This window comes from Diorhabda carinulata, chromosome 11 (genome assembly GCF_026250575.1).
Source record: "Diorhabda carinulata isolate Delta chromosome 11, icDioCari1.1, whole genome shotgun sequence".
Lineage (NCBI taxonomy): Eukaryota > Metazoa > Arthropoda > Insecta > Coleoptera > Chrysomelidae > Diorhabda > Diorhabda carinulata.
The window spans coordinates 9,408,323-9,420,728 of NC_079470.1; the positions used below are offsets into that span (position 1 = coordinate 9,408,323).

A 12,406-nucleotide genomic window follows, 5' to 3' on the forward strand; every position below is an offset into this window, starting at 1 on the left:
TGAAAATTGATGAAAGCACAAAATCAATTGTCTTTTTTACAATCTACTGAAAAACGTGAGGTTTTTATCTCACAAAACCACAAGATACTTAAATCTTTCTTAGAACTAACGAATTTCCAGCGCACTATTGTTGGAATTAGGAAACGTTATTTTTAGTCTCAGAGGAATTCGAAAGTCAAGAACAGTTTCTTTCGTAGACATTCCTAAGAAGCTTTTAGCTCAGTGGAAACTAGGTCAATAATTTCCGATTCATATAGAAACAAATAAGTATTAAAAAAATGTATATAAAAAAGTACATCCACTCATTACGTAACGCTTTATTTGTAAATAAAATATAGAAAAAATATTTTAACTGAACCATATGCTCAGTTTGCGAACCAATGAAAACGGTATTTTTCCTTGTAGTAAGGAGTAGTACGAAAGTAACTTCCGTTTGGTTGTATGTTTATTGTACAAAAATCTACAACTGTTAACACATTTTCTACACATAGTGTGGCACAAGTATGTCTTCTTCACAGAAGCTTGTCGCCTGTTTTTGTAACTGTGGCAAAATTTTCTTTCAGCTCGTCATCATCGTTGAAAAATTGACCACCAAGGGAAGATTTTAGGGGTCGGATATTATCGTGAAAAAAAAAGCACTTTATGAAGGCGTTTATAGTGTATTTCTTTATGGTCTTGTAGTAAACATGTGTATTGATTGTTTGGCTTTATGGTAATAAATCAATCAAAAAATTGTCTTCTCTGTCCAAAAAAACAGTGCTCATCAGTTTCCGAGATTTTCGTTGTGACTGAAGGGTACCTTCATTCAATTGATTGTCGTTTAGTTTTTGGAGTGTTTTAAAATATGAAAAGGTATCATCCCTCATGAAATAAAATTATCTCTCATTTTAGAGCATCAAAAGCTGAAGTGCACTAAACATCCGTAAATTTTTGTTTTATTCAATAAGAATTTAGGTAGATACTAAACGTTAGCAAAGCATTCGAAACATCAGTTTTTCACTAACAATTAGTGATCGTAATATTTGTGGAAATTCCATCGCTCGAGCACTAATTGTAAACTTATGGTTTCTTTTCAATTTCGATGGGCATTCACATCGTGCCTCATCGTGCACTTAATCGTTAAACTAACCTAACCTAACCCATCTCTTAATCATTGTATAACTCATAGGATTCTGTCCGTATACCAAGCAGATTTGTCTTGCATTTAGAAAACGAATCACAGATATTATTTAGTGAGCGGCGGCATGTTCAATTAAGGCTGACATCATAGCGAAGCGCTACAAACATGTCGAAGGCAGTGATATGAAAATGGTGTACATTTCTTTTGCTTGTTCGAAAATGTCGATAGATAGAAATGTGTATATAACTCGAATATAAGTTAGGAAAACTCAACTATATTTGTTAATAGAACAAGATTACATCAATTTAAGATGGAAAAATTGTTATGTGATCTGAAAAATAACAAATTGTGTTCAAGTATAACTGAGAAATGACCGTACTTTTGTCTTTCTGAAATGGTATTGTGACGTTTTTCCTATTTATTTACACTCTTTCTATTCGCGGGGTGAATTAATAAACAAAGTCTCTTACTTTCTCAATTTATTTGCATACTATACAATGCACTTAACTTATAATAATTTACTTATATATATCACTTGAATGATTTTTGCAATTTCACTAATTCGTTCTTATCACTACGACTATTTATTTGAAACTGAACTAACTTCGCTGCAAAAACTTATTTATACACCACAAATAGAATTCTACAAGTTCTAGAACAAAAAGAAGCAAAAGAAATAAATAAATAGACTTTCCTATAACTTATTTAGTAAAAATAACCCACTCGCTTTAATAAAAAGTCCTAAAAAGGACACACCAAAAACGCTTCCGCCATTTATAAAAAATGTTAGAGACGCCGCGAGAATTCGCCGAATTTTAAAATTCCATTATAGCTGGATAGCACCGATCTAAGGATCCATTTCGCGAGCTTGGTCGTAATGGTATTTTTAATCTAAGTAACTTAATTTTACCATCATGTCATATATTTGGTCGATTGGTTTGTCACTGCTTTCTAGTTTTATCGCTTCGAACCGGACTCCGCTAAATGCCTCTTATTTCAGTATAACGCTATAGAGGACTGTAGTTGGCTGTAGTAGACTTCACCTTTACTCAATAACAGCCAGTTGTTGGAAAGTACAATGTACGAAAAACTTTCATTTACATCTCACAATTCTTCATTTAATTTTTTTATGAACGAACTTCGGTCACAAAGCTTGACTATAAATATATTACATTTTATCTATTCTACCATCAACTAGGGACGCGTAAAATAATCTGAAATGTCGACAAAAATCGATTGGTCTCATACAAAATTAAGTCTTCAGAACCTTGAACTGACTTGCTGATGTAATGTTTCCATTCTGCATTAATAATTTCATTCTCTATATTTTCCATTTTATCAGTTAAGTTCTCATATTAGTTTTATTGACTATTTCTAATGGATATCAACAACAATGCCAGGGTTTGTTGTGAACGATTTTTTTTTCTATAAACGTCCGTTTTTAATAACAGTTTGTAGAATGTTCATAACATTATCATCACGTACCTGGACGCTCAAAAAATGTGGCCACTAATCACCTATTCTAGATTTACGAATGTGCCACAAGTTAAATTTGTATTTTCAGTATTTTCAGCGGGAGCTTATTTGTGCAGGGGACTTCTTGTGCTCGAAGTAAACGTCAACATATAGAATAAATATTCATATTAACATAAGAAAATTTGAAAATAATATTTCTAATGTTTACTCCTCAAAATTACATTGTTTTGTGGCAATATAATTTAGAAAGATATAACTTTGAAACCTATTTCTAGAAACAAATATAGTCAAATTTTTATTTAAAGTAAGACATCAGTTTGGTTAGTATAAATAACATTCGAAATATATGAATAAAATAACCATCTAAATATAACGTGATCTGTCTTCCTGTTCTTCATTTTATGTAGTCAGAAAGGTTAAAATCACAAATTGGAATTGAAGACAAAGCTTCATCTTATCCGAGCCTTATCTCTAACTTTTTGTATATATCTACAGCGTAGGGATACACTGTTGAAAGTCATCGAAAGAAGATAAAGAAAAGTCCAGAAATATATTGGCTTGATCCAAGCAATTAGCTCTGTTTGGTACATCATGATTCAGTAGATACACCAAAAGTTTGAGCATCAAAAAAAGGGAATAAAGTGCATGTCACTACCCTGAAGAGAATAAGAAAATAGCTGGGAACTTTTATCACACCCTTGGAAATATAAAGGAAAGCGAGTAGCAGTGATTGACAACCTAAGAGGGCGTCATAGCGTAAGCATCGTTGTTTGTGAGATAGGTTCGGAGAAGGGGTGTAGGTACTCGTATAACATTGAAGTCACATCATGCCACTCAAACAGCACAAAAATTATTTTTGAAATTAGACATATTTCTAAAGAATGTGGATCCACATTGGTTTATAATGGAAAATGAACGAAACCTCAATCGAAAAGCTCGAGGGTTTAAGTTACCTGCGACCTCCAAATTATCAAATGCGAAAGGGCAGTAAATAACTTTTCAATATAATAAGAATAAGTAATCAAATTTTTGTTTCTTTGAAAATACTTATTAAAACGTTTGCGATCTCTCTTTATACTAGTTATATTCAAAAAAACTGGTCACCACATTATTAGTTATTATTATGGGTATACAACGCACTAAGTAAAGTCTAAATGTCAAAAATCTTTATAATGTAATACCTCATTTATTAAAATATACATAAAATCAAGAAAGTTTATCAGAACAAAAGGTTGTTGAAAAAATATACTTCATTAGATATTAAAACTGTTTTTATTTTATTTGGTTGGTTAATAATTATGAAGCTATGAAGTTTTTTATCCATTTTATTGTAATATTCAACAAGTTGATAAATTGGTTATATTCTAATTATCCTGGTAACAGTTTCATTCCACTAGTAATTGTTTAATTCTGTTTGCAATGTCACCACTGTGACAACGACTATAATATATAACTTATTAACGACTTCATAATTTGATATGACGACATATCCGCATACATTGAAATATTAACATTATAAATTAGTAACTGTTTAAATTATTATTTTTATAATAGTAATATGGTGTCGAGGATCTGTAAGTCACCTTTTGTTTTCGTAGTGTTTGCTAAACCTTTCAAATCACTTCTTCTAAACCTCCAATTTTTTTCACTCTTATTTTTTACTGCGATTGATATTTATTAGGAAAAATAGGTAATTAATAAAAAACTATTAACTAAGAATTTTATTGATTAATGTAAATATTTCTTTTATGAATTTTTGAATTAGGATTTTCTGTCCCAAGTGACTACAACTCGCTAACAAATTCTGCAATCTTATGGTTACCTCGAAAGCTTGCAACAACCTTTTTAAAAGTTATCCAGGCTCTGGATGTTTTATTTACTCCCAGATTTGGGGTCTAACGAAAATAACCTCTTTCAACCTTGCGTCACTTATTTCAGGAAATCTTTCTTTTATCTACTGAAATCAATCCCATTGAGATCTATTATTTTACAATATTTAATTAGATCTAATTTAATGTAAAATAGTGGAAGAAGAAGACGGCTCTACAAGAAGTATAGTTCTTCCAATATCAATTGCAGATTATAAAAACCCTTGCCGACAATTTTTTTTGATCTACCATAGGCGTAGATACCTGATTTTATAAATTTAATATTTTTGTAAATACTTTCAAAAATATGTATATCTTATGCGAGAAAGTATTCGTTAAAAGGCATTATAAATTGGACGTTATTTAGACAGATGCACTTGGAACTTGAAAAAAAATCATTATTATACCTCGTTAACTTGCTACAACTGAATATTAAATTATAAAAAGTAAATAGACGAGTAAAATGTACCTGTCTGTAAGGACGTTTGGTTTAAACAGAGTACCAGACGTGAACTGAGTCCTTTTTGTACCCCACTAGTTTTTTTTTTGGAAAAAGTAATTTCAAAACCAAAATCATAAAGGGAAATGAATTCTTTGCAAATAAAACTGAAAAAAAAACACATATCAATTCCAAAGTATCTTTATTAATGATAATGGGTAGTCAGAATCGTCTGAACTAGATTTGATTGAATTATGAAGGGTATCACATATTTATCTTCTTCTTTGGTAACATGTTCAACACAGTTTTTCCAAAGCTCTTGGCTGTCTGCTGCTAGAACTTTCTTTACGAGTTCTACAACCTCCTTACTCAGTTCTAGAAACATTTTCGTAATTCTGATTTTACGTTTTCCCATATTAACTCTATAGGGTTAAATTTGCAGTAGTGAGGAGGTAGTTTGAGTATGATCCTGTTCTTTGCACAGCTTGTCAATATAATAAATTTTCTCTAACTTTAGAACTTTAACAGAAAGCAATTCTTTGTTTCTTGGGCCTTATTTACGATCGCTGACAGGAATAGAAATATTTTTTTCAGACATAAATGCTAGAATTGGAGTTTTGTTACTACTACTATTAGTATTTTATCTTAAAGCAAGGTGATCAGCAAGTAACGTGGCAGTGGCGTGGTGACCAAGTGGCAGGTGGAATCGGTAAAGCTAACTAAAGTCTGGTGCCACTAATCTCGAACATGTTTAATTTTCAACTGGCAAGCAGCTGGTGACGACGTGGGTTTTGCATTGCAACTACGTATTTTACTTACGTATTAAGAATTTAACATAAAATTTGTAACCCTTGTAGAGGAATATCCCTGTCTGTATGACAATACGCGGGAGGATTATCATATGAGCCATGTGCAAGAGCGGGCCTGGGCCAAAATGAACCAAAAAGTCTTTTTTCTGCCTCTCCTGATTTTTAGCATTTAGGTTAGCAAGCTGTGCAAATAAAAGAGCGTCTTCATCCTCTTAGGACATTCTGGACAGAAGTGATAAATCAGTGACACCATACGTTGTTTACCACTGCAGTGCGCATTAAATCACTTTCATACCACTTTGCCGCTATTCCATCGCCACGCCAAATGTTCTCCATCGTTATATGCCACGTACCATTCCAATACCTCACCACTACCACACCATTTCAGTGCGCGCCTTGGTTAAGGAGTTGCCGCGAGTGGTAGGATGCGTTGTCTATAACGATTACTGACTGTACTGGAGTGTTAGGTAAAAGCTTTTCAAATAACTCTCCTGTCATATCTTCACGATAATCAGCTGCACAGTTTTTAATTTTTTTAGTAGGTATTAATAAAGTCTTTGCTTCCAGCATGTACTATTATTATGCGTCCACGTGGACAAACTGTTTGTTAGAAGTTTACCCAATTTTATACGGGGAGTGCCGTGCGTATTTATGAAATATTGATTGATCCTCGCATAACTGTCTTCTGCAATTGATATTGGAAGACATTTTTCTGTCCTGGCTTAAGCTATACCTTTCTATGCTGAATTTGGTATAAATCAATTGAAGTCTGAATGATAGGCAATAACTTTAAAATCACTACAGATTTGAAAAATTATTTACTATATTTGATTATATGTACACATGTTTTTTTTTTCATTTTAGTAGCCAAGCCAAAGGTGCAGGCATTGCCGTTATGTAGTAAAACTACCTCTAAGCTAGTTTTGGAAGCATCACAAAATAAACGCCAATGAGAAATTGATTGCTCTTCAAATTCTCCATCACCTAATTTATATCATCACAATACACAGTCTTCAGTTTGAGAAAAGTATGACCTGAAGAGTTCGTTAAACTTTCGATACTCATTTTAGCTTGATGATTTATTTTTTTAATCGAGATCCTGAGAGATCTAATTGCTTTTTTGACAAATTTACTGAACCAATTCGTTCAGGTCGCCTTCAATTGTTAGTGTGGGTTTTTTGCTCGAAGTGGAGGGCTGTGAATCTATGAAGTACTGGTTTTACAATTGACTGTAAATCAGGGTAAATCACTGTGTTTTTTTAGAATAAATATCCTTATCCCTATTATAATTGATTGTTTGATTATTGTTAGCTTTTTAAATCAATATTAGAATATTAGAACAATAAATACATCCATTTTCACTATTTTAACTTTGAGAAGAATTTTAGTTTTACGAGGATGGTCCTAGAAGTACCTGACCTGATCAAGAGATGGCGGTAGTTCCTTGAAAAATACCGTCAAGTTTGAAGACGCCATGTTGTTTAGTAGTTTGTTTGGCAGCTATCAATAGTAAACGTTTTCAGTGAATTTGTAATAATGGAAAAAATTTGTCATCAACAGTTATCAACAGTAAAATAATAGGTAGTTTTAACGAGGCCGTACGACATGCAAAGACCAGCATCGCAGTGGTCGACCACATGATATGACGACTCAAGAAATGTTGAAGAAAATCCACGAAGCGGTACAGGATGATCGTCGACTGCAATTGCGCGAGCTAGCAGACATATTAGGCATTTAAAAAAGTGCAATACTCGCATATTAACTGAAAATATGGATATGAGAAAGCTGTGTGCAATAAGGGTGCCGCGTTTGCTCACAATGGAAGAAAAAGAAGATGTTTCCATCGAGTGTTTGGAAATGTTTCAAAGAAATAAAGCCGAATTTTTCCACCGTTTCATAACCATAGATGGAAGGTGGCTTCATCACTTCACATTCGAAGCAAAACAACAATGAAAACAATGGACTGAAAAGGGAGAACGGGCTCCAAAGAAGACAAAGACCGTTCCATCTGCAGGCAAGGTCATGGCGTCATTGGCTGGGATGCGCGTGAGATAATTTTCATTGACTATCTTGTAGAAGAAAAAACTATCAACGCGAGTATTATGCAAACTTATTGCAACGTTTGAGCGAAAAAATCAAGCAAAAACGGCCGCATTTGGCTAAGAAGAAAGTGTTGTTTCATGCACCAGTTTACATATCCGTTATACAATGGCCAAAATTAATGAATTACAGTTTGAATTGCTACCTTATGCGCCCTAATCGCCAGATTTATCCCCTCGCATTATTTTCTGTTCCCAGACTAGAAAAATGGCTTGGTGGTAAAAGATTATCCAACAATGAAGAGGTGATGTCGGAGGATAATGGCCAGTTTGACGAGCTTGACGATTCTCATTATGAATTGTATCGAACTTATTGAATGGTTTATGGAGCTAAGTTGAAAAATAAATATATTTTTTACCAAAATTTTCATGTTTTCTTTGTTGAGCCAGGTTCTTTTCGGATCATCCTCGTATAAGTACTATAATTCTAATCAAAATTGTGTCACGAGATTCCGTATCCATTCACAAACAAACAAACAAACAACCGAGCAAAGTGAAGAAAAGAATGTAATGATGATATATTTTACAAGACACGTTTGTTAAGTTTAAGAAAAGCCAACGTGTTTTCTAGAAAAGTTGAGAGTTGAAATGAAACGTTTGTTTTCTATGAGAAATATAAGTTCAAAAAGGGAGAAAGTGACAGTTTATAGGATAGAATTAGGAAAGTAGAAAGCGGGAGGAATGTCGAAAATTACATTGAGATCGATGGGATCGAAATCTGAGAGACTAATAACGAGTGACGATTACATAGATGGTTGCCTACCCAATAGGTTCGATTTTTAAGTAGGCTTCTAATCTAAACAACATTCTTACAAATGGATTTTCGAGCGAAAAGTTTAAATCAAGTCGTTCAATTATTGTTTTTTTTATTGAAGCTTCCTTTTAATACCACCATTATTAAAAAAATAACATAACTTCGGTTTTTATCTTTCTTTTAGTGAGTCTGTTTATTATTATTATGTTTTTTCGTTTGTTTATTAGAATCTATAAAAACGTTGAGATTCAAGTGTACATTTAGTTGTTATGATACTATTATTTTTCAAGTTTATTATCAACAAGTATACTTCAGTTTACAGCCAATTCGTTTTATTTTGGAAGAATTTAACACCTCATATATATTTTCATTAGAAATTGTAATCTAAATATTTATCGAAATAACATATTTGCACAAACTTAAATTTTGTATTTTACTTCCGAATTCATAGTAGGTTTTAAGCTAATAGGCTAATCAAAAAAATCGTGAGATCAATCATGTTTGTAATTTATACAATAAATATTTACGATATAAGTGTCGTAAAGATTCAAATTACGAAATGAGATAGGAAATTTGTATAACCCATTGAATATCGTAATATGAATTTACGATACGAATATAGTACATTATTTTACCTACTATCAATAATGTTAATTATTTACTCAAAATTAGTCAATATTCCTAAAATTAATGATATTAGAATCATGTAACAACCAAGCGTTCACTTCAGTTTAGTGTAATTGTATCGACATGAGTTCCGACTATGAAAGTGTGGATTCTGATATAGAACTTGCTGCAAATAACGCAATACAAACCGTAGTACCGGCTAAATCCCGCAATAGATACAAAAAAGAATATTTGAATTATTTCCAAATTTTCTAAATACAATGTATTTTGGGTGCAGTCAGTTGTTGAACAAAACTCTTTTCTCCACTTAAATACTCGTAAAATTGATAACATTTAGAACCTTTTAGAAAGCATAAAACTAGAAGAATAAAAAGTATCAGATACCTTGACAAGACATCAACATGAAATGGAAGACTGAAACAAAAGGATTGGAGTAACCGGAACCGGAAAATTATTCAACCAAATTAAGACACTATTTCAAAAAAGAAATACCAAAATGAATAGAAATAGATCAAAAATATGTAAAAAAGAGGCCATATAAATTTTAACATTTGTCTTAGAAACATGGTCAAAGACACAGAAAATAAAATAAAAAGTAAAGATATGAGATTTCTAAGAAGAACAGAGAAATGAGCTACTCGTAGGTATGAGAAAATAAGAAGATGAAGATATATGAAACATGAACAAAAACAAGCAAACAAGACCGAGGAAGATCTGGATAGAAAAAATATAACTTGGTAAGGAAACCACGAGAAATGATGAAATTAAACAAACGAGTCAGGATGGGAAAGAATGGCTGTGGAAAGAGGAGCCCACGCAAAAACTCAATTCCAAAAAACAGAGGTAAAAGAGGTAAAAAGGCATCAGAAGTGAATAAGAGAATAGAAAGAATGAAAAGATTCTCTGCGTCATTTGATAACTGTTAAAAACGACTTACCGTTCAGAAATCAGTCTTTATTAAAGTACTAACGAAAAGTAACATTTAATCTTTTCGTAAGTTTTGACTCTTTTGACATCTGATCGGTCTAATATTTCGAAAAAAATCATGTGTGGAAAACGATTCGCATTTAATAAAGTAACATTAGTAGACGTGGAAACGTATTTCATTGGTCTTTCAAATTATAACTTTAGAAATGGAGTCTAAAAATTAAAATGAGTACATTGAAATTCAGGTATATTGAAAAATAATTTTTTTAAGCCATAAATTCGTGTTTTTTACACCGACTGACAAATCTTATTCAACAATCAGATATATTACAAATATTAACTAGAATTATGGTTATTCGCAACGAAAACCATAATATTAAATTTATTTTCACAATATATAAAAAATACTGAGCAATAATACAGCCTGCCTAATTTAAATCAACAGTTGCCCTTTTAATATAGACCGTGAAGCCTGTCCTAATATGTTATATTATGAATATTTTTTGTTGGAATGTCTGCTTTCTATAGAAAGGCCAATTTTTGTTCGTGGCAGTCGAGATATTTCATTATATTGTTGAGATTAATGTATAAGTACGAGACTAAAACATGATAAGGTGGATTTAGACCAGTGATAATCCACAGTTATAAAATGTTAATGCAAATATTTCAAATTGTATATTTTCTTTCTACGCCAGTTATCCTATAAAACTCTTAAATATATTCTTTAATGTAAGACCAAGGAGGGTTCTGGGAATGCTTCAGTAATTCCAATCTAAAATTTTCATTCCAACAATGAAACGCTGCTGAAGACGGCAGATACTTTCATCATAATTTTTGCTTCTTCAAGTGAGGAAAAAACAGCGTCAAATTATCTTGCTAATGCATAATACTTTCGATTTTAAATCACTGGATTATTTCTAATCAGAATAACTGAACCAAAATCTTGTGGTATATTTATAATTTTAAATTTATTTTGTTTTTGTTTTCATTGCATAAATCATAATTTCATTTATTAAATAATATTGTAGTTGTATATCTTATGTCTTGAATTAAGATAGTACAAACGACTGTAATATTTATGACAGAAATTAATTATGATTGCAGAAAAATTTTATTTATGTAGGTAATCACAGATGCAATAAGTATTGTTATTTCGGATCTTTAAAATGTAATTGAATTCATCAACATGAATGAAATTGAACGTCTTTTAAGTCCCTTTTGAATTTACTCACATATTCCGTCTCAGACAATCCTGGGAATCAAACAATAACAGAAACTTACCCTATCGCCTGGTGGCTCAGCTCGTCTATGCGAAAACAAATTACGGTTTATCGACCTTTCAGGTATCGAAAAATGCAATTTTCACGGTAACCGACGCAAGGAGAAGCGTGGAAAATATCTCCAGTGATGTTTTCAATAGGCAAGACGCGATTGAGCAGCTCTTTCGTTGGAAAAACTGAAAGAAAAACAGTTGGCGATTGCTCCGTAGCATTAGACTAGATGGTGGGGGTGACATAGGTGTGGCTGAGGGATTCTAATGCTTGTGTACGAGGTGGAAAATATTTTAAATATAATAAAATTTCATAAAGAAATATTATGGAGAACGTCAAAAGGCATTTATTTTGTGACGAATATATCTTCAAAGTCTCTTATCCTAATAATATCCAAAGCAACTATGTATATTTTTGACACTTGTTGGCAAATAGAAGATAAGTGTTATAAGATAGAAGAAGTGTTAAATACCTAAATATTTTGATTTCATTCCTTTATCTTTAAAAAATGTTAAAGTTGTGCAATAAATTATTACACACTGTGGAGATTAATATCAAACTTGTATAATATGTTAACATTATTAGAGTATATAATAATTACATATAAAAAACTAAATTAAAGAAAATATTTTTCATACACGCTCCTGAAGTTATTTTGGATGTTTGACATGTCTACTTTATTTTTATCTATAATTCATCTAAATCAGTCGAGGTGTGACAAACTAGACCTCACAGAAAGAAATATAAATAAATAATAGAATCTCACCATTTCAATATAAAGATTTTTTTCTGTATTAGTGAAAAAATCAATAAAACGCTCAATTTCTATCGTAAAAAGACTGGATAGTTTATTGTAAATATGAAGTATAGGTGAAATGTTTATTTAAAATCTAAATATGTGTATTTCTACGATTGTATATCAATAATATTCTCATTTTGAAATGGTTTGTTTAGTTACAAACGGAACCTACGTAATTCAACTCCCTAAATTTATCTGTTCTACTGTTGCTGTATAT

General features: G+C 31.8%; 1 protein-coding gene across 5 annotated transcripts in view; it reads right to left on the reverse strand.

Annotated features, from left to right (window-relative positions):
- LOC130899577 (solute carrier family 35 member F3) overlaps nt 1-11,588 on the reverse strand; it is a 77,998-nt gene extending 66,410 nt beyond the window's left edge. For 3 of the 5 annotated variants that reach the window (XM_057809611.1, XM_057809608.1, XM_057809610.1), the window contains exon 1: nt 11,401-11,577. The gene's annotated coding sequence lies outside the window, so the exon portion shown is untranslated. Of the gene's footprint in view, nt 1-11,400 lie in introns of all 5 variants that reach the window. The other 2 variants (XM_057809609.1, XM_057809612.1) reach the window with 2 other exon arrangements.
- Between the last annotated feature and the right edge of the window lie 818 nt (nt 11,589-12,406).